The following is a 23695-nucleotide window of genomic DNA, read 5'->3' on the forward strand; positions in this document are numbered from 1 at the left end:
GGCATAGTGATGTTTCTCTTAAATATAGCTCTACTAAAGTAAAATGCAAATAACAGTCAGCTTTTCAGGACATTTGGAAGCTTAAATTTTTTTTCATATTAGCAAATGATTGATGGTATTCAATTGCTAATATGAAGGCAAGGTAGGTGATGGATGGATGGATAGAGAGACATTGATAGATGACAGATAAAGATAGATAAAGATGGGAGTGTTTCCTTGTTTCTTATTTATTTTAAAATATGATAACTATGAGCTTTAAAACTATTAAATAGGAGAATTAGAAGATATTCTTCAGAATCAAAGAGATTTTAAAAGATTTTTGAAGAGGCATCATTTTGGTTCAGTTTTGTAATATTATTTAAAAAATTTTTTTCTTCTGGTTATTCACAAAGCATCCATTAACATAAAATGAAAATGGCTTTGCTAATGTAATTTTTTAAAGTTAATTAACACTCAGAAATGTCTATCTGAGTTATTGTAGTATCAGTGCATATGTCATAGCTAAGTTATATGTCTCTTAAATAACTGCAATTGAAATTTCTTTAAAAATACCCCAACAGAAGATTATAAACTAGTAATGAAATATATTAATGTGATCATTAAAATCACTGTAATCACCCTATTATTTTTAATTACAAAATTTACTATTTAAAAGGAAGTGTTATTCTCTTGTACTAAAGAGTTTTATCAAAAGGCTGGAGGGGTAAGTTAATTGGAAGACACTGAACATGTGAGGGAAAATTTAGAAAAACTCCCTTCTAAACTGCAAAGCAGTTCCAGAAACAGAATATAAATTGACACTTTATGTAATATCTGAAAAGGACTTACTGAGAGAATATTTTTAAATGTCTCTAAAAAGCAAATTCTTATAAATGAAGCCACAATGATAAAACTGATACAAAAATTTTTCCTAGAAAAAATGGAGAAAAGAAAAAGAAAGGAGAAAACTGGGTTGGCAAAGAAAAGGGCAGATCTAAAAGCACCAATTGAATTGTCTGAAATCAAATTGCATCACGTTTTAAGAAATGATCATTTGCTTATGATTCTGAAATATAGGTTATGTTAAATTTTACTATGTGAAGAATAATCTAGTTGGATTAAAATATTGAAATATAAATAACATATTATAATTATACTATAATGAAACATTATAGTTCATATCAGAACTTAACACATAACCAATAAAACTAACAGAAAAGCTTTTCCAAGCAAAGACTATGTTGTCTATCACAACAGTAAAAACACAGTGTAGAAACCTCTCATTTTTTGTTCCTGTTCCTTTCGTTGCTCTAGGGACTCAAATATTCTTACAAAATAAATTTTCCTAAACTATTTTAATCATTTTAATAAACTCGTTTTGCTCTGAATTGTTACTAATTCCACTAATAGTGTTAACTGGTGAAAATAGTTACTAATTGCCACTTAAATCAATCATTGGATAAATAAGTGGAATACTAATTAGCACAATTTTATTATATGTGGTATATTCAATTCTTTTCTCAAAAACAAGAAATCAAAATGGTTGATAGTGTTGTTTAGGTTGTACAATTAAATTATTTAATGCAATGTTTGTCACATAATAGATCTTTTAAGAAATATCATGATTAATAAATTAATTTTCTCAATACATGGACATTTTTTGTTTACAAAGTGTAATATTTATCATATTTTTAGTACTTACTCCATACTCCTAGATTGTTTACATTCAATATATATGTTAGGTACTTAAATAAATTATAATTATTTTATTTTTAAATATAAAAAATTCTGGAACTCATTTTTTTCAAGTTTGTATAAGATGATCTTTTATTTTTAAAACCTCTGTTCAATAAGATGTCCATCTTGCTAAAATACAAAAAAGTGGGTGTGGGGGGGTGGACCAAGGCAAAGAAACTTTGGGAAAAAAAGGTCTTTAAAACAGCAAAGTATAAAATATGGTGAAAATGATGTTTAAAGGTATTTTATTACCATAAGCTGCAGTAAACGTGAACTTAGCATGGAGTGACCTAAATTAAATGCAGAAACTTACATAATATTTCCTCTGATGGACCTAATGAAAATACAGTATTTAGGCAAACTTAAAAAAAAATACTACGAACAAAAGAATGTGTGTTAATGTGAAACAATCCTCCACTAATTATTTTCTTAAAAAAAAAAAAACTTTTTATGAAACCTAAACAAGGCAGAAAAGACACACAGACACACATCTGTCATATGTTTTCTGCTTTATGGTCACTGCTTTAAGAAAGGATGTGAGTTATGAAGTGAGTCCTTTCGTAAACATTGTAATAAAGCCTGGGTAAGATATACAAGGCATCAGAACCCTTCAAGCTGCTGTTCTCTAAATAATACTAAGAATTATATGAGCCTCCAAGTTCCTTGTATAAATTGCTACACCAGCTCAAAACACTAGGCTGCTTTATCATGTTTGAATTCTTTTCAGAAAACCTGTGTTCTTCCTTCACTTTACATAGAGGTGAGAATGCAGCAGTAAAGAATCTGTATTTTATCAAATGTCCATACTTTTTGGAGACAGAGATCAGTACATTTAATTTATGAGCACTAATTATTTTTCTTCCCCTTCTAATATCTCAATTCATTAACACTATTGAGGATACCAAAGATGACACGAGCAAGAACACATTCTAGGCATTTATTCTTCCAAAAGAGATTGTAAAGAGGACACAGTAGATCAAATTAACCTCTGATTACTTTGCTAGCTGTGGTCTTTAAGAGCCAAAAGAGAGAATAACTTTTGAAATCTATTTTGAAATAGAATTGAGTGTAGAACCAGCAGTAGATTCTCTCCTCTTGGTCTCACCTACCTTTTCTACTATTTTTGAATTAAATAATTTAAATCCTTTGGGATTGATTTCTGCAGACTATTTAAAGAATTTAAAATTCCTTCCTGTCTTCAGACTGTAGTATAGTTGTTCAACTCTATTTCTAATAACTTTAATAACTCTTTTTAATAGCTTATTTTTATCATTCAATTCTAAACTAAAACCAACTCCTGAAAAAGGAAATGTTATACATCATAAAATCATTCCAATAATTCCAAAAATTGAAGAAAATATTTTCTTTGGTTTCTAAAAATACTTAAAGAGGAGGCAATGTTAATACAGTAAGAAAATCTCTAGTTGAAGAAAGAAAATAAGCTGAACTCAAATTAACAAATTTTTATCAAAGTATTGATTGACTAGTTTTAATTATTTTATGACTATTTACAGTGCTACCAATTGAAAACAACAAAAAGTATATAATGACAGAAAAAAATAAGCTAAAACACAAAACTAACCATACAGTTTAAGCATATGGCTCATATAGGATGTGGAACTATACTCAGCTTCCTAAGACATTCTAATTAGTGTTTCCTATTATCTCATAAGGATTTATGTCCTTTAAATTTACTGCTAAATTTAGTCTGTAAGTCTAATATCATTAATTTCTTTTTATTTTCTACAATTGAAATTACGTATGGAAAAGAATGACTACTACAAAATTAGATGTTAAAAGAAGAACACTAAGTGAAGCAAAATTTAAGATTACAGAAGTTTTAGGGATCTTTAAATTCTTATTTTTCTGTTAAAAACACCCAGAAACTCTTGCACACTCACTCTCTTTGACTGATACTATATAATATTTATGCAAGCATGACAAAAAAATATGTTTCAATAAAAATATATTTGAACTAGCAAAAAAAAATTGCTTTAAGCTTTTGATCTATCTCATAGCTCACGTCTCTGAAAGTCTTTTCCTTTCAACAGTTACATTCAAAAAGTCAAAGATATACAGCTGACGATTCAAGCTGAATGACACCACGATAAACTATGGTTTCTCCTACAGATAAAATACATCATAAATCGGTGCAACACTTACCTCATTTTAAATATTACTGTCTCCTTTTATCAGGTAACACTATATGACCTTCTTTTGCCTCCCTTCTTCCCATATTTTACATGAGATTTTAATTCTATACAATGATCACAACCAGAATTTATTTAATTAAAATAGGATATATGGCTTTAAAGGGTTAGGTTATCTGACAAACAGATTTAATTTTAAAAAATAATAATGAGGACAGACTGACTTCTAATGTCCCGCAAAATGTGGCAATAACAGAATTATATTTATTTTTAAATTGCAATAACTCTTTATATTTAACTGCAATTTATTACATGATCTAAAATGATAGGCAATGCTGTTTAAGAAAATAGAAATGCATATCCAACTAAATGACAAAGATATGTCTGCAGGGAGTGTATGCAACATAATATGCAGCTTTTCTCATTAAAATATCTATTCCTGAATTACAACGGCCCTATCAACACTGTGTTTCCAGCTAAGGGCTTGATTTAATCCTGTTCAGTCTCCAGCCAGAAGTTATTCTTTTCCTGAATATTCAACTTTGGATTACACTCCCCAAGCTATTAAATGCATTAAATGTACCAGGATAAATCCTGATTATCATCTACACAACTTTGGATTCTTATCCTTCATCCTCCCAGGCCTACTGAGAGGTAGGCTTTCTCATTTAGCTGAAGTAAAGAAGAAGGCGGGCTCCCCCTGGTCAGGAGAGAGTAGCTGTGAATGAGGCCCCACGGTCATCAGACACCCCATAGTTGGCAATTTGTTCTTCCTTTTCCCTCTGTGGCCGCCCCAGAGCAGACATTAGTGCTGGCCTTCCAGATGCATCAATCTTGTCTACCACAGAGGAAGATCAGTCACAAAGAGACTTGCTCCCATTTCCAGTTGCTTTTCATCTGAAAGCAGCATTGGGAAAAGAAACCTGCGGACTCAATCCCGTCAGTTCTTATCCTTCCAAAACATCTTGGACCAAAGCCACGGAATGAACTCTCAACCGTATCTTTTCATCAGAAGGTCCATGGCCACCCAAATCTGATGATTATTTCACACAGTTTCAGGGAGATTCCCAAACTAGCTGAAAATCTCTACTGTTTCAATTGATCCTTCTTAAAATTAATATCTTTTACCACATAGGGGATACTTACTATGTGAGATCATTATATATGTAAGTAAAGAATATATCTTATTTTCATATAGTAAGCAAAAATATTAAAATGCCTTTTACATTTTTACATAATCCTACTAGTTTTAAAGATTTCTGTTTGTGTCTTGCATTATGAGAGTTTTCAAATTAGCAGTGATGGATTTTTGTTGATACGTAGCGAGTTCTATTTCAGCACTTCAGGCTCTATGTAACCATACCCCATGCGTTTGCCACACCACTGCCTTGAGTTAACCTGGCATTAAAGGTGCAGTCTATAACCCTGAAACAGAAAGAAGCCAACCAGTTTCAGCATACAGCCCCACTGGCTACGCCAAACCCATATTCCTCAAGCCTCAACTTTACACTTAGGGTAAAGTGCCCTGGCTTGAATATTCTCAGCTTTCCTTCTTTCAAACTCTGAACAGCATTACCTTTATACTGTAGTTTTCTTTTCTTCCTTTCTGACTCAAAAAAATCAGTGTCTTCTTTTCCACATGTAAGCCTCTGCACCTGTGCTTAATTTCATCTCCTCCCACCTCCCCAAGGAGTTTGCATCATTAATTATTTGTTCTTGTCTTTGCCATAAACTCCTTCCAATGTGCCTTCAAAGACTTGTCTCTAATTGGGAAAAAAATTATTTCATGTGTCCCCATCGCATTCCTACAACTATTTTTCCATTTCTATCCTTCTTTTCATTGCTATAAACTTCATGAGCACCTATTTTTCTTCTCATATGATGGAACATAATCCATTCATTATTAATTACTTATTTAATGTCTGTCTTCTCATAACATCAACTCCATAAAAACAAGGATTAAGTCTGTCTTGTTCCAGTTCATACAAGTGCCTAATGCAGTTTGTAGAACATGTTAGACATTCAAAAAGTATTGATTATACTGGATTATCTAATCTTTTTTTTTTTTTTTTTTTTGAGATGGAGTCTCGCTCTGTCACCCAGGCTGGAGCGCAGTGGCACGAAATCTGGGCTCACTGCAACCTCTGCCTCCCAGGTTCAAGCGATTCTTCTGCCTCAGCCTCCCGAGGAGCTGGAATTACAGGAGCCTGCCAGCACACCCAGCTAATCTTTGGTTTTTGTTTTTTTTTTTTTTTATAGAAATGAGGTTTCATCATGTTGGCCAGGCTGGTCTCGAACTCCTGACCTCAACTGATCCGCCCACCTCAGCCTCCCAAAGTGCTGAGATTACAGGCATGAGCCACCGTGCCTGGCCTGGATTATATAATCTTAACAATGCTACTTTTTTTTGTTGTTGTTTCTCATCACCTCCACTATAACTCCTGAAAATCTGGTTTCTACCCCGTCCACTCTCAAGGAAATGTACATTCACCAAAAACATATGCTATATTATTTTTCTCAACACAGTTACTTACAAATCGATAAATAAAATAACGTGTTCTCAGTTTCTACTCCTTTTGACCGTTAAAAATCTGACACTGATGTTGACCCTATCTTTACGTATATACTGGTTCTCCTCACCCCTCCTATCACTTTGTCTCAGTTCATCCCTCCAACCTTTACAAACTAACCCCACCACCTAACGCCCAGCCTGCTTGCTTAGCCTACTGTATTAGACTCCAATCTCTCCCACTCCAATTCACACTGAGTATTAATAGGAGACTAATTCCCTCCTATTCAAAAATCTCAAAAGTTTCTCACTGCCTGTATTATTTAAAGTCTAAGCTCCTTATCCTGACATTCAAGACTCCCTTCATAATCTGTACCCTAATCTCTCCAGCCATATCCCCAAAATTACTTACACCCAGTCCCCTCTACTTATTGAAACCACAAATGTCTTATTTTCCGACTTCATACTTTTGCTTAATGTCAGTTGTCCTGACTAGAATGCTTCCGGCTACTATCAGTGTATACAAATATTCTTCATCTTTTCTTTCTTTTGTTATTATTATTATTTTGAGACAAGGTATCTCCCTGGCTGGAGTGCAGTGGCATGATCATAGCTGATGGCAGCCTCAAACTTCTGGGCTCAAGTGATCCTCCCACTTCAGCCTCCAGACTAGCTGGGACTACAGGCATACACCACCACACCAGGCTAATTTTTTTGTAGAGACAGGGTCTCACTGTGTTGCCCAGGCTGTTCTCAAACTCCTGGGCTTGAGGAATCTTCCTGCCTCCGCCTCCCAAAGTGCTGGAATTACAGGTGTGAGCCATCGCACCCAGCCTTATCCATCTTTTAATATTCAGTCCAGACTGCTGTTTCTTCATTAAGGCCAGCACAAATTTCCAAGGTATCTTGGTGTCCATTTGAACTATTATTCTGGAAGCCAACCATGTGCTTAATGATTTTATTTTGTTAGTTTTATAATAGTTGTGTAATACATTCTCAGTGTTTAAATTTCAAGGTGTACAAAAGTGTTTAACTGTCTTCCCCACAACCTTGTCCTTCAGCCAGCAAGGTTCCCTCCTGGAAGCAACCAATATCACCAGCTTCTTGTGTATCTTTCCAGGGATAATTCATTAGAAACAAATAAAAGTTACTGTCTTTTCATACGTTTAGCACTTTGTACCAAGCAAATATGTATCTATTTATTTTTTCTACAAATATTTAACATTTTATGTACTACAAGTTATCCTCCCATTTACGGAGTCTATGTGCCTTGGCTTCTTTATATTAATGTTTGTCAAATAAATATTCATTGATTGATTGTGCAATTCTTTTTTTCAAGTTTGGGATAGACTATTTCATGGTAAGATTGACTCTCTACCCCCTTCCTCCTCAATTAAGAAGGATAATAAAGTAAGCAGTCAGTTTTTTTCAAACACTTCCTCCCCATACACAGTCCTTAAGAGGAAACTGAAACATGACTAATCACATATGCAGATGTGCATTGTTTTACTGCGATAGTTTAATATGTTCCAGATACAAGCACACATTGCCATGTTTCCTTTGGTTCTGATACATATGCTGATACAAAGATTAGAAAAATTGCTGATTTGTAATGGATGATTTTGTTTCATTTTAGAACTCTCCCATCCCTGCAGCATTCCAAGTTCACTAAAGGTGTGTTTGCATTGAAACTTTTTTTCATAATTACGTCTATCTCCATTTCACATTGCACCTATTAGAAATGACAGGACAGCCCACCCACCTTGTTGCTGCTTCCTAAATACCCTACAGCTTCTTCTTATTTTAAACATATATATCAATTTGTGAAATGATAAACCCCAAAGTGATGTTTTATATAAAGAAATAATGCCTAAGTCAAGCACTGGAAGCAAAGTCAGCTTCATTCATAGTTAAACATTGTACCTGGCATTACTAATTTAAAGTATCATACAGAATATAATAGATATTTGGAATAAAATGGTTTATTTGACCAACAGAGAACCAAACCACACAAGCTAGAATGCCTCAAAACCTACTAGTTAAAAGAGCCTTTAACTATCAAATTGGCTGCTTTTTTTTTTTTTTTTTAAATTGGCTGCTTTTAATGCATCAAACTAACTAGGCATGTGCCAGATATTCCCTTGATTTCACAAAATAGAACCTCAATGTATATCCCACACATGTACCTTGAATTGAAATTATTTCTTTTTTATTAATCTTGTATTTAAATCAATGCCCAAGGCTTAAATATCCTCTACAAAGACACAATTTTTCTTAGAAAAATGTATCTTGAACCAATAAATACAATTTTAGTATGTATGTATGTATTTACATACACAGTGAGATGGGACCTCACTGTGTTGCCCATGCTGGTCTTGAATGCCTGGCCTCAATCAGTACTCCTACCTGGACCTCTCATTGTGCTGGGATTACAGGTATAAGCCACCACACTTGGCCTAGTTTTTCAAAATCAATGTAGACTATTTTTATCTATACCAGCACTGATGCTTTTAAAAACTTGAAAATATTTTTTATCAGAACTACATGGAAAATATCAGTATTTTAGGCTTACAATTTTCGTAGCTATTAAATCACCAAGATAGTAAAAAATGTTCCATTTTACTTGATTTTTCTTGATGACTATTTCCTTCCCAACTAAACACACACACGCATTTTCACAAGCTCACTCACAAGCTTACTCACGAAAAAGTTTCATAAATATAAAATTTATGTTACAAAATATTCAGGTGTGAGTGAGATTAAGTAGGAATCAATAATTCTGATTTGTCATAAAGATTGAGTTTATTTTTGTCCTCAATTTTAATAAGTTCTGTTCTGGGTTTTAGTTCAGATTATGAGTATATATTATCATAAATGGTTTGAATATTTACCAACACAGAATTTAGTAACAAGTGAGATAAATGCTAAGACACTGTTAAGGTAGGTTGGAAGCACTTAGTTTTGATAGGCATGATATATAGCTAGGGTAGCAAGTGTATGCAAATAATTATGTTGTCTTTGAAACAGTGGCTTATTTAGACATAGCATAGCCAATGAGGCTGTGGTAGTGCTTGTCAAACTTACAGGAAGTAATTAAAGATGCAGAGATTCTCTTCTTTTACTGGCTGTTTCTGGATTACGTAGAGATTATGAAGAGAGACAAGAAGAATGACAGAGAAGCCTGAACAGCCCGTCACATTTTCAACTAAGAAAATTGTTTTTCTCCATAGGTAAACTTTCTAGTTAACAAACACTTATTGTTTTTATTTTATTCTCTATTACTTGCAAGTTTGGGGAAAATTCTGATTTCTATATTTTAACAAAGATACAGACATGTTTATTGTCCAAAGGATTTGTTCTCTATGTCACCAGCATTTTGCAATCCTCTTCATCCTCAGTTCCTCTGGTTGGTTGCCATCTGGCAGTTTACCTTTGATTTTATGAATAAGGTCCCCAATTGTTTTTGCAGCTGTTATCAGTGCAGCCTGATCTATTTCGAATGGGGATAACAGAAAATATATCTCCACAATGTTCTCTGCATTTCATTCCCGTGGCTCTCTTCCCAGACCTTGAATTGTGATTTTTCTAGTGTACATTCCTCAACACAGATGGTGACAACACAGATGGTGACTAGACACTTGGTTTAAAGAAGATGTAAAAGTGAATGCTTTCCAGTAATCATTGTTTATAAACATATTTATGAATCTGTGACTATGGGATCTATTAATTGTACACATATTTTATACATATATAGTTATTCTCATCATGGCCGCTGAAAATGCTTCTAATTATACAATTTCTTTCTGCCTCCGATTAATTGTTTCTTATTTTTATAAATGATGTCTATATCTTCCATGCTGACCCCATGAAAGATAATAATGTTAAAACTGTATTTCCAGGAGTCCCGGGGAAGAAGTGAAAAAGATGGGAGTAATTGGCTGCTATTAATATTATCCTAGTTTTCAAAGTAATATGTCCATCAGTCTCCTTTCAACCAAGGTAGTTATTTTGAATTGATTTCATATATTAGACTTCCAGGTAACATTCCGTGTGAAGAAAAGATTTCACTACTAATTTAGAGGATGAGTGAATTCACTCATTACTAGAGATGGCCTGGCCAGTTCAACATAGGTAAATAAGATATTATTGCAGTGAAAAGGTCCCTTTCAAGCAACCTTCCCCTGAGTATTCCCCTTGTAGCAATGCTGCCTACAATTTCTACTTCTAGTCCCATCTTTTTAAAGGTATTGAAAACATTAGTTTTAGGGCAGCTATAACAGATTGGACCAGAGAACACATTAAACCATCCATTAGCACCTCCATATGAATAAGTTTATCTATTAGCTCTTGGGACCTCGAGAGGCCTGGAGAAAATCTAGTAAGTTTTGGTGGGTCAAGGCATAAAAAAAAAAAATGCTCCCTAGGTCATCACTTTAGGGAACTGTAAAGTACTCTGAGGCTCAGGGCAGTGGAAGGGTGAAGAAAAGGAATGCAACCCTGAGCAGTAGAGGGCAGTGATAGGAAACCCAGGCTCTGACAGTTGAGGCTTGCCACCAAGAGAGTGGAGGGCTGATCCCTAGTAAAGGGGAAGGCTCTCCTCCACCCCTCCCCTTGGTCAGCTAAGCTTCTACTTCCAGATCAACATAGATTTTTCTTTTCTGTTATAAGTATTTTATTTTTCTGATCCTTTCAACTATCTTTTCATTTTAACTGAATCTTACTCTAAAAGCCTTCTGTTGTCACCAACGCCAATAATAATTTCTAACATATTCATCCCGAGTTGTCTGTTTTATAAAGTATTATAATCTGCCCCAAATCCACGCAAGAAAGTTTTCAAAGGTCTGCACAAAATTTGTTATACACATTGATGTTTAGTGCCTCTATTTTTGCATAGAAAATTATTGATAAATGATCATCTAAGGTGCTAAAGTGAAATGTGCCATAATTTCTCAAATTATATTCTCCCCGCAGCAAGATATGGGCAGAGTATTTATTTAACTTTTGCAATTTTTTAAATGAAATGAGAAAAAAGGCTACTGTGGCTAGTTTTTACGTTATATTAACGTGAGAAGTAAACTTGAGTCATAGCTGTGACTCACTATGTGTGAATTATTATTCCACATTTCCATGCCTGCACTAGAGGAAGTTTCCTTTAAACATACCTCTGTACAAATGGTAATTTTGTGCTTCTGAATAGAGGGTGATTCCTGGTTAATTCTGAAGCCAAGTTTATGAGCAGCTTAACTTTACAAAAGAAAAAGGAAGCAGAAACACTGGATTTTATAAGTAAAGTTTCAGCAAACGTCAACTTCAGATGACAGTGGGAGCTAAAGGACAGGGGACAGAGACAATGAAACGAAACCAGAACTCTACCTACTATTTTCTTACCAATTGTCCCTGCATTTATATATGAAATTTTCAGAAGTGCATGGTAATCTTGCCATCTAATCCTCTACGGTTAACAAAGTGCTTTCATATGCATTTTCTCCCTTTTCTGCAGGCTGTGATCCCTGAATACTCTCAGCCTTGTCAGAGAGACTTCCAGGATGCTACCTGAGGCTGAAGAGTAGCGTTCTGGGTCCCCAACTCAGTAGGCACCACCTCTCAGGGAACTGACCACCACTACTCTCTCAGCTCCGCAAGTCGCTGGACAGTCAATAGGGCTCACACGGTGTCTGCCGGATCTGGCACGGTCAAGACACAGGAACAGCCGTACTTTCCTGCGGGTAAGAGGCTTTTCTTTTGTGCATCACGTTCAGAAGAAGCCACTCCGAAGTGCAAACACCTTTCTTAAGTTTTCAGTGCTTCCTAAGATGCAGACATGGACGCCTTGCTGAGTTATCCAATCCCTTGATAATAAAATAAAATTAAGGCCAGCTCCCCGCTGTTTGATCTGTGGCTCAGTTTCTCTAAGGGCTGCCGCGGGGTCCGCGAAGACTCACTCCAGAATCCCCAGCTCCCTCGCGTCAGCGAGGTCCCGCTGGTCCAGGCAGCCTTTTCCTGAGCGGTTCTTCAGTTCCTTTTTCTAAAGCTCTATTTATACAAATTACTTTTTTCTTCCTTTCATTAAGCAATCAGGATTTATTTTCTTTTCTCTCTGTATCAGCCATGGACATATTCACTGATGAAGAACCAATCAACGTTTTGTGTTCTTATTTATTTTTATTTCTGATGAGGCAGGTTCCAATCAAACAGCAAAGTCAGAGAAAATAATCAAACAGCTCGCGGTGGCCGCTTTGCCTTTGTTTTTATTCTAGTTTTCTTTTGCGGGTCATTTTTAATTCTCTTCTTTGTTAAGGGGTAGTTAAATCTGTATCTTTGTGCTCAGCAAGAGTGGCCCGGGTCGTTAAGAAGGCCTAGAGAGCTTCCTTGCCCCAGTGTTCAATGGGCAGCTTCCCTTCCCACTGAGGAGGAGACTTTCAGTGGAGAAAGAGAAATGGAAAAACTTTCCAGCAAAATCAGTCAACGCATGGGGAAACCTGCCATTCAGGAGCTGCTAATTCTTTCCCAGGCAACTCCTACTCCCCTAGAGAGGCGGAGGAGAATGAGACCTCAGGTAAACCAAGCTCAGTGCTGATGGAGTGAGAAAAATCCCTCTCTCAGTGAGGGACAGAACCTGCTTTTTGTCTTGAAGTTGGCTTTGTGTTACTGAAGATGTGGGGGCCAAGATTCTTTTCAGGACACTAAAAATCTGAAATTGTTGACTTCTTAGGTTGAACAATGACCAACACCGGTTGAGAGTGGCCTGGAGTGCCCTTCACCTTACCCCCCACCCCAGCAATGAAAATAGCCTCTGTGAGCACAAAGGGGTGGAGAGTGCTATCTGCTATTAAGCACATCAATTACATTGTGGAAAGGCTATGACTTAAACTACACATAATGAAGACACCTCTTAGGTGACACAGAGAAAAGTTTTGACCAGATAGCGGGCGTTGTTCCTTACGTTTCTGTTAAAAATCCCATCCTCTCAGCTCCCAGCCCTAAGTGAGTCCTAATGTTAACCTGAGCCTCCTTCTAGAGTGGAAGCTCTAGGAGAGGGTCTCTGTGTGTGTGTGTGTGCGTGTATGCGCACATGTGTGTCTTTAAACTGTTGTGTGCATGTGTGTCTTTAAACTGTGTCCCCAATGTCTAAAACAGTAGGCATTAAGTAAATATTTGTGAATTGAGTGACAGAACATTAGAAGCAACACTACCATCCCCACTGCACCCCACCCACCCACCCCGGTGAAAAATGGAATTTCCCAGCCAAGATTAGTGAACGAAGGAAAAGACAGGGATTAAAGTGCTCTTTACCAGAGTTTTGGGAAGAACTGGCCATCTGGTAAAATAAATACTGACCCAACGACATCTTCGCCTACTCTTTACAATAAAGGGAAGTAAAATCACAGGCAAATGAGATGGGGACGTTGCCGCGGAGAGTGCTTCTGAGGGTCCTTCTCTGGGATCTTGGAAAGAAGATATCCTGGAACAGGGGGCTCAGTTGGAAGGTGGCATACACATTAGCTTTCTAAAATTAAATCTATAAACACAAAACTGCAGAACTTTCAAACTACTGTGTAAGTAAAGGAAGTCCCTCCACTGAAAGCTCAGCTGGCTGTTAAGTGGATTTTAGAAACAGCTCTAGTAAGCGAACCTATCTGGAACTTTCGGGTTTCCATTCTTATTCGACTTCCCTCCTCTGGGTCCTTACCGAAAGGGAAGGTCCCAAAGGACCACCAGCGCGCTCTCGGAGGCTCCAGGACTAGACATTGGACTCCCACAGCGCAACACCATAGGGACTCCGGTGTTCGGTTCCCGTGGCCCTCTCCTTGGCTCCCAGTCACCGTCCTCACACCCCCTGGCCCCAGTTACTGACGGAGACCATGTGCAGCTGCCATAATGTGTATAAAAGAGTCTCTCCCTGGCGTTGGTTTCTTCTCTTCTTGGAATGCTTTTGGCAGATCCTCCGCGTTTTCCGGGTCTCTTGGGAGTCTGAACATGCATTTTCCTTTATTTCAGACAGGATTCCGAAGTGTTAACTAGATTGTGCCCTCCCCACCACCTATCCTGCCTATCTTCCTTCTCAGCCGTCGGGTGCGGGAGCGAACGCCCTTGCCAACCTCAGCCTTTTTGATCTTCCGCGGGCGGAGACTCATCAGAGCCAGCAGCACTGTAACTACCCCCGGGGCGTGTACCGCCGAAGCCTGAAGAGGCTGGTTGGGCCAAATTAGCGGTCGCTGCAGACACCAGTTTCAGCCCGTCACCGGAGTGCCGGTTCCTGTGGGCGCGCCAGTCTCGCAGGCAGCGCGCCCAAGCTCGCGGATCGCCCTCTCACATTTTTAGAAGCCAAGAAAAGCACTTTTGAAACTCACTCCTTCGACCGTGGGCAGAGGAGCAGGTGGGCGCAGAGCCCTAGCTGAGGGTGGGGGGTCGCGGAGGAGAGGAACTGGAAAATGGGAAATAGGTGTCTGCTGACCTAGGGTTCTTCGGCTTTGATTTTAAGCGGCAGTGAGGCTGGGTGGTTTCGCCCCCCTCATCCCCTCGGTCGCTGGCGCAGATTGATCCTGGAGCTAGTTACGGGTGTTAAACTGGTACGCGGGTGGGGCAATTCATTAGGCAAGAAATGGATTAGTTGTTTATTATCTATAAACATTCCAACCACAGCAACCAATCATAAAACCGCGGAAGGGCCTGTAAAGTAAAGCAGCAGCGAAGCCTCCATGTGGGCAGCTCAGGCTTAGCGATTGTTCCCGGGCGATAAAGGGTCGATTAGGGAAGCAGAGCTAGGAAGGTGGGGGCGGGGGAGCGGGCGATAATTAAGCGAGTCGTCAGGAAATTGTTTTCTAGATGGGGATCATGATGCCTCTGACTTGAACGGGGCAGGAGAAATATTGGGGTGATTTGGAAGAGGGTGATAAGGGAAAGCACAGAATAAGGATTGGAGGGCCGCAGTGAGGTCATTAGTGAGGTTGATGCCGGAGATAAAAGCTGTTGATTAAATGAGGGGAGCAATTTAGTCTTTGGTTTCTTGGTAAAATGCTTAGTCACTAACCATGAAAGCGGCCTAATAATATTTTATGGGTGTGGGGAGCAGTTTAAAACTGGCATCTTTCTAGTAGCAGAAATTCACCTTTGAGTATGGCTTTTTAAAATTCCTCTTTAGAATATAACATTTTCTAATAAGAATTAGTCTCAAAAAAAGTTAATATTAGGTTGGTGCAAAAGTAATTGCGGTTGCTGCCATTACTTTCAAATGGCACAAACCGTATTTACTTTTGCACCAAACTAATACTTTCTCTTTTTCAAGTATAAAGCTTTTGTTTTTAACAAAATAGCTATTTGGTTTCTTTGGGGTTTCTTAAAACAAATTTTAAACTCATTGCATATTTGACATTTTACTATATTAGAAACAGTGGTGAAATAATTATGCTGGTTTTCGAATAACTAATTCAAGTATACTGTTTTCACTTTGATTCAGAACCTATCACTCAGAAAACAAGTTAGTGGCAAAGTTCTTAATAGTTTCATAAATATATTGGTTTGGAAATTTATTAGGACTAAGATGTAGAATATAGTAGTATACACACATTAGAGGTTTCCTTTCTCAAATTAAAAAAAAAACTTAATTTAAGTGTAACCGTCCAAAAACGGGCATAAGTCATAAATGAAAAGTTTGATAAATTATTTTTTAAAACCTTCTTATGGAATTTCCAAGATAAAGAACGTTACCTGCATCCCAGAAATTCCTCTCCTGCAAGATGTTTTTTAAAATCAATTTATTAGATTTTTGTTTTGGGGATGTTTATGTTTAAATAATTGCTCATCAAGTGCTTGGATTTCTTTTCAGGACCAGTATTGTAGATTTCCCCCCCTTGGGGACTACTTTCTTCAAAATAAAATGATTCGAGCATTTTGAAGAAGGAACAAAAACAGCCTCCACATCCATTTTTTTTTTTTTTTCCTGCCTCTGGCAGCACACACTCCTTCCCCCAGCTTTCTTTATTCCATACTGAGAGACATAACAAACAAACGATTACATGTTGAAAAACACATCTGAAAACAGAAAGGTCACGTTACTACCGAGTCCTGGGGAACATTAATCTGATGTTTGGAAAACAGTTGACAGTTGAAGGTTGGAGTTTCTCTTTTCAACTCTTGGACAGAGAGAGAGAAAGAGAGAAAGAGAGAGAGAGAGTTGAATGAAAAAAAAGGAGGGAAGAGACCACTTTGTGGCCTTTTCACTTCCGAAGTAATTGAGGGACTACCAAATTTCTAATCCAGATTTAAAAATGCAAACACATTCACAAAGAGGACTAACAATTTGAAATGGCTCAAGTTGGCATTGACGCTAAGTCAGAAGGTGTGTGTGCGTGTGTGTGTGTGTGTTGTCTTAAAATAATTAATGTGAATAGTGAAAAGTAATCACGATAACATCAAGCCCTGCATGCCTGAGGGGAGAGTTTGCTGGACAAAAAACAGTCCCTTTACTAATAGCTTGTGAGAAGGTGAAAGTTGATTGCCTGACCACTCGGCTCTCTCCAGCGTTTCTCTAAGTCCGAGCCCCCATCTCTCCCAGTCCTCCTGGCTCAGCAAGGAATTCCTTTTCTTCACTTCGTTAAGTGCTGGTAACCCAGGGCTCAGCGGCTGAAGCAGCTGGGTGTCTAAAACCCTGATATCTGGCTGCCACTGGGGTTCCTCCTATGTGAATTGTGAGGTAGAATGAGGAAGAAGATCTGAAGTACATTCCTGGGACTTTGGAAATGGTCATATTGAAAATTATACTAGTAAATTGCAATGGCAACAAATAATGAGTCCTTCTTTACAGGCATTCTCAGATCCTGGTATCTCTACAACACAGTGGATATTTGAGGCAGGACGATGGATGGGGCCAGGTGTGAGAGCAAGAATCAAGAGACCTAGGATCAAGGAGTTTTACCGGAGGTTTGTGTGACCTCGTGCAATGTCACTTTAACCTGGATAGGGCCAGGTTTCCTCACGCATAAAATAAGATCAGATGATGCCCTCTTGGATTCTCTGACTGCAGGACAATCGTTAGGCCACAGTGAAGAGATGCGCTTGGTTGCCAGACCCAGCGCCCTTTGCAGGTCTATTAAAAGAGCAAGTGCATATTCTGGAGCTGTCTCGGAGACTTGGACGGAAAGATTCGAGGCAAATAATCTAGGCTGGGAAATTTCGCGCCAAGCCCTCTGCAGTTAGCCTGCCTAAAGGCTGGTGTGGCCAGAGCGAGGTAGAGAGCTCTGCACCTACTGTCGGATCTGACAATGATTTATGCGCTTCTGACCCACGTAGACCATAAACCTAGTTTGCTAGACGTACAGGGAACTGAGCCGCAGTTAATGCAGAGGACTTATCCTCTGACCTGCAAGGTCTCCCAACCTGGTGCTCTACAGCTCCAGAGCGCAGGGATTTCAGCTTTTCCTCCCTCATTGGATCCAATTTCAATCCCCTCGGTTAACTGAAAGTGTGTTCACTTCCACCCGGCCCGCAGGACCCTAAGGGCGCCTGGAGCAGTCTGGTGCGGGTCCTGGCTGCAGCATGCCCAGCAGAGCTCCGGGTGCAGGAGGCTGCAAAGCCAGCGCCGCCGCGTCCAGGCCCCTTGAGCGGAGGTGGAAACGATCAGCCTTAGAGTTCAAGGTGAATTGCTGTGACAGTGGCGGGTGGAGGAGGGGAGTTCGAGCCGTTCGTCTCGGGGAAGAATTATCCCCGATCATTTATTTTTAGATCTGAATTCCTCCAGAATCCAGCAGAGGCTGTGGCCAAAGCCCCAGCGCCAGGCAAGTGGCCAAGCTGCGCTCTCGATAAAGGAGCCAGAATGGTTCCATCTGGTTACAAACATATCTTTTTATTAAAAAGCAGTCAGATCCTGAAGCGCTTCCCTTGCGGTTTACCGCTCTCCGCAGGCTGCTTCTCCGAAGCCATCTGTGGTAGCCCTCACTCGGTTGAGCCCACGCCTCCGCCAGACAGCGCCTCCGCCAGGCAGACCTCCTGCGGGGCATTTTGTGGCTAGGGGGGTTCCTGCTCAGGGACCTCTAATAGGGTCGGTGGAAGCTGATTTGAATCTTCCCAATTCCTTCCCTGTTTATTTCTCAACCCAGCAGTTCAAAAATTCACTTTATAACGGTCCCCTAACAAAAACACGAGTAAGAAAAATAGCAAAGAATTAAACTGGACAGGCACCCATGTTGCGAAAAAGGTTTTGCTTGGAGACTGCAGGAGAGGGCTATCCCTCTTTACAATTCACGACGTTACTACCAACTTTGTCACTGAGTGGTTCCTCTCCCTGCCCGAATTCCTGGCCATCTTCGTTCCAGAGAGCGATGCGATCATGGCCTTGAAACCGAACGGGGCGTAACGTACCATTCCTCTCCAGCTCCCGAGCCCCACTCCCACCCTTGCCGCTGAAACTGTGAAAAAGCCGCCAAAGTCTGGGCACCCAGCCTGGCAGTAGGAAGACAGTGAGATAAAGAATGCGATAGTAAGTCCTTAAGTGCTTCCTAAAGATAAGGTCCCGGAATCCTGGAAAAATTCAGTCTGGCCTCCCTACTTCAGCAAGTCGCCTCCTGCTTCTGTCAGCCCCCTCCCCACACACACCTGGAGGGAGAGGCGGTGGCCTCAGGGGTAGCTGGGGCAGACCCTCCGCTCTTCCACTCCCGGTGGCCAGGGGTCCTAAGGCCACGCGACTGGCTTCCTTCTCTGGGAATCAGGAGAAGATAATGAGAAAATCCCTCAACCATTGGCGCGACGAAACTCAAAAATGGACAGCCCTCCCTTATTCATAAATATTACTTCAAATATGTTAAAGACGTTAAGTAATTTTTATGCTCTTTAGAATTTCCAATGCTATACTTTATTATGACAGATAAGGTATGATTTGTGCTAGTCGCGTGCCAGGACACTGAAGGTGAAAAGAAGGAGAACAAGTAAAAGAGTTTCTAAAAGAATACACATAACATTTAAGATAACTACATACAAAGTGCTCACTTAATTTCTCTTAAAACAGTTACAATGAATAAATTACATTTCTAACTTAATAAAATTTAATTCTCTTAGTCGTTTGTACAATTGGCCTTTGGTTATAAAATTTTACTTTTTGGAAAAACATTGCTCCTCTGTCAAACTATAGCACATGACAAATAACATAGCAAGTAATAGGTTTGACTTTTAAACATACACAGTTATTTGAAACAAAATGTTTTTAACTTCCTGGCAGCATATGCAAAACAGTAAAAGCACAGTTATATTTTAGGAATTATCTTAATACATTTCCCTCTATGATATCAGAACTTACTCCTGATTGAACCAAGGAAGAACAGCTAACTCTTCAGATAAAACAATTTTTTCTCCTTCATTCCCAGACATGGTTTGGAAAGCAATAAATGCATATTTGCAAGAAGTCATGAAAAAGCAAGATTAAAAATACTGTATAATCTTCTTAGTAAAACATAACTTATATACATTTTATATCTGACCATATGAAACTGTCATCTATAAGTATTACATTTTAATGAAACATAACTCCTCATGATATATTTATTTCATAACAAATGGCAAAGGTAATATTACTTACCTTCATGTATTTTTTCTTTTAAAAGCTCCTCTCACCAAATGAGAGACCCCTATTTAAACAGCAACTTATATTGAAATATAGGATCTGAAGGAATTAGCTATTTGAAAGTCTTTTGACAGCTTTACAGATTATATCTGTTGAGTTTTTTCTCTCTCTTATTTCCACAATTTACATGTGTGAATATATGGGTAACCCTCACTAACTTTTCAACATCGGTCACGCACATTAGGTATAAAAAATTAATTTTGAAACTCTTCTTTGTTTTTAAAATGATATATGTCATTCATTACTGTTAGGTGAGTAAGCTAAGCGTGTTTTTTGCTCACAATGATAGAGCAAATATAAAGAGTATTATGTTGTTGGTGTTAAAAGGCAAAACCTCTTAGTTTGTGAAGATCACCTACTTACCTTCTCTCCATTAAAAAAAGAGTTGAACTTTTTGGCTCCCTATATAATGTGTGTTCTCCATAGATTTTATACTAAATATTAAGATTATAGAGCTAAATTTTTTCTAATGTCAAAGAGCTTTTGAACAACACAGGCATAGGAGAGAAAAGACACCTACCTCACACATTCACATCCCAAATTTCCTATCTCCAATGCAACAGGAATAATCTTTTTATTCCATTAAAATAGTCACTAACCTTATAATAATAAAGGCATGTTTTAATCTCTTACCTGAAGGAGTCTTATCAATGTAACAAGAACTGAAATTGTGATTGATCCTTGTTGTCGTTTATAGTACAGAGATCTGTACTGTATTGCCTTTGTGGAGGGCTGAAGTAACAACATATAACTACTGCCTCCTGAGACCCTTATGAAAATAAGATATATAGCTGGTTCAAATAAATGCTTTAGACCTTGACCCAGGAATATAATTGAGAAAAACAAATTATTTCACATACACTAAAACATAATTAAAATGTTATTCTAAGCTTTGCTTTTGTGTGTTATGTTGTATGTGCATACTAATGTTATCCTCAATCATAAAGCTATGTAAGAAATGATTGTACTTTTAAAAATGTTACATAAACATCTTTTTTCCTAAAAGTGGCAAAAATTACCTTAGAAAGCAGTTACAGTGCAACTTTCACTTTTAAAGGCTTTCAAGATTGAATATTTTAATTCATAACATATTTCTCATTGTTAAAATTTTTTGGCTTCCTCAAATCTGGCATTTAAAATTTTTCAGTTGTTTTGTAGACTATGTATGTAAGGTTGTATTTTTCACTGTCAACATAAAGTCATTGTTTGCTTTGGATTTAATATGTATTTGGATATGTATGCGTATTTATTTAAAACTATGAACTCTGGGGAGGGTTTTAATTCTATGCAACATAAGTCAGTTTTATATAATGAATATATACAACTTCAGCTAATAAAAAGTAAGATTTTAATCTTGACAATATATTCCTAAAATGCATTAAGATATTGTCAATCTAGAATGAGCTTGATTTGAAAACAAAAAGAATAAGTTCTTTTAATGAACTAGTGGTATATTGTTATATGTATATATGTTTTGCTGATTTTAGCAAGAAAATGGAAAATAATCCATAACAAAATGGAAAATAATCCTGCTGCAAAAGAAATCTGAAGTGGATTACCTAATAAATTGTTTTCAGCCTGAATTTTAAGGTATCAAGACATAGTCATGTTTGTTTTTTAAAATATCATTTTCAAAAATCAAAGACATTAGTGGTATTCCCTATTTCAAAACTATGATCATTATTCTGCTTTTTACCACCAATATTTATGCTAGGAGAAACATGTTTAAGAGTCATCAACACCTTGGGCTCATTGACCATATGAGTGAGTCACATGTTCAAAATGAATAAAATGTTATTTAGAAAAAGGAAAAATATATATATATTTATACATATGCATAGGTATTCTTTTTAAATGAATAAAAGGGCTTCATAATTGGGGACAGCAGAAAAAGGGAGTAGCAGGCATCACAGCCCAAAGCAAGCATGAAACTAGCAATGGTGTCTAGACAAAGGAGCAAGGATATTTGCTTTTAGAGTTAGTTTTATTTGGGACAACTTGCAAGAAAGAAGGGTAGGCTCTCAATAGCTAAATTAAATTATCTGGATGATTTGTCTACACAGAGCAATAATGACATCTCTTTTTGTTGTTGTTTCATTTTGTTTTGTTTTTTGTTTGTTTGTTTGTTTGGAGACAGAGTCTCACTCTGTCGACCAGACTGGAGTTTCCCGGGCTGTAGTGCAGTGGCGTGATCTCGGCTCACTGCAGCCTCCACCTCACGGGTTCAAGAGATTCTCCTGCCTCAGCCTTCTGAGTAGCTGGGATTAAAGGTGCCCACCACCACGCCAGCTAATTTTTGTGTTTTTAGTAGAGACACGGGTTTCACCATTTTGGCCAGGCTGGTCTTGAACTCCTGACTTCAAGTGATCCGCCTGCCTCGGCCTCCCAAAATGCAGGGATTAGAAGCCTGAGCCACCGCGCCCGGCTCCTCTTCCTAATGTGCTATGTAGATACATCTCTAACAGGAAACTATAGATCCCCCAGCATTTGCTTTTGAAATAATTCAAAACTTTCATTTCAGTTAGGAAACACATTTTGCCAACATCATATTGTCTATCTTTTCCACTACATTCCCCATAACAATAGTTTTTAAATGAAGTATGCCTCAACTTAATGTTTATTATTAATGTAACAACTATTTATTGACTGTTTACTGCAATTCTCAGAGCACCAATGACTAAAACAAACAAAATAACCTACCCTTGGTAGAGTTGGGGAACTTTTCTGCAGAGCATGGAAATTAAGGGGAAAAATTCTGTAGGTTTCAGGTTATCCACTAGGTGGCAAGGTGTGCAAAATTGACTGCTTACTGTGGAGCAAAATTTGGTACAAAGAATGTGGCTTTCTATGAAAATTTCCACCATATTTTGTTTGTAATGATATTTGTAAAGTCCCTTTTTGAGCTCTACAGTTAATAGCTAACGGTCAGGATACACTTTGTGTTCAGTTTTACAAAGCATTCTTTGCTTGGGGCTCATCTCTTCGAGAGCCAGCTGTGTTCCCTAGTGGCCCGTCTACAAGATCCCCAAGCTTACCTTAAGAAATTTTTCTCTTTTCCTCCCTATATTTCTCTGTGCCCCCAGATGTGTGGATTATGAAATCTGCCTAAGGATCTGAACATCTGGCTTTGCAGAAGGACCACAAAGCTTTGGTTCAATTTTATTCAAATTTACCTAGATCAGTTTAGATATCGCACTTTGATCTGCTGATTTAGGGGGTTAGTGTCCAAAACACTAACATCTTACAATAACACCCATGCTGATAAGTAGTCAAACACATATGCCCATATGTACATACATGCAATCATGAATATATTTTGTTTTCAGAGACCACTTAAGTGAGATCTCACATTTATAGCAAAGAAATAAAATTATTTCATTTAATCAGACCTCTTCTTTGGAAAAGAATTGTGATATTTTTCTCAGTGAAATCGGGCCTTTATGCATGTATTTTGTTTTCAGAGACCATTTAAGTGAGATCTCACATTTATAGCAAAGAAATAAAATTACTTCATTTAATCACACCTTTTCTTTGGTAAAGAATTGTGTTCTTTTTCTCAATGAAATTGGATCTTTATGCATCTTTAGATCTCCCAAAGAGATTAAAGAAAAAAAACTTTCCTTCTTTGAAAAATGGTTTATACAAGATGTAGAACACTTGTAGAGTTGTTTAAATATACAGTTTGAGATTTTTCTGTGCTTGTCTAAC

This window comes from Pongo abelii, chromosome 3 (genome assembly GCF_028885655.2).
Source record: "Pongo abelii isolate AG06213 chromosome 3, NHGRI_mPonAbe1-v2.0_pri, whole genome shotgun sequence".
Taxonomy (NCBI): Eukaryota; Metazoa; Chordata; class Mammalia; order Primates; family Hominidae; genus Pongo; species Pongo abelii.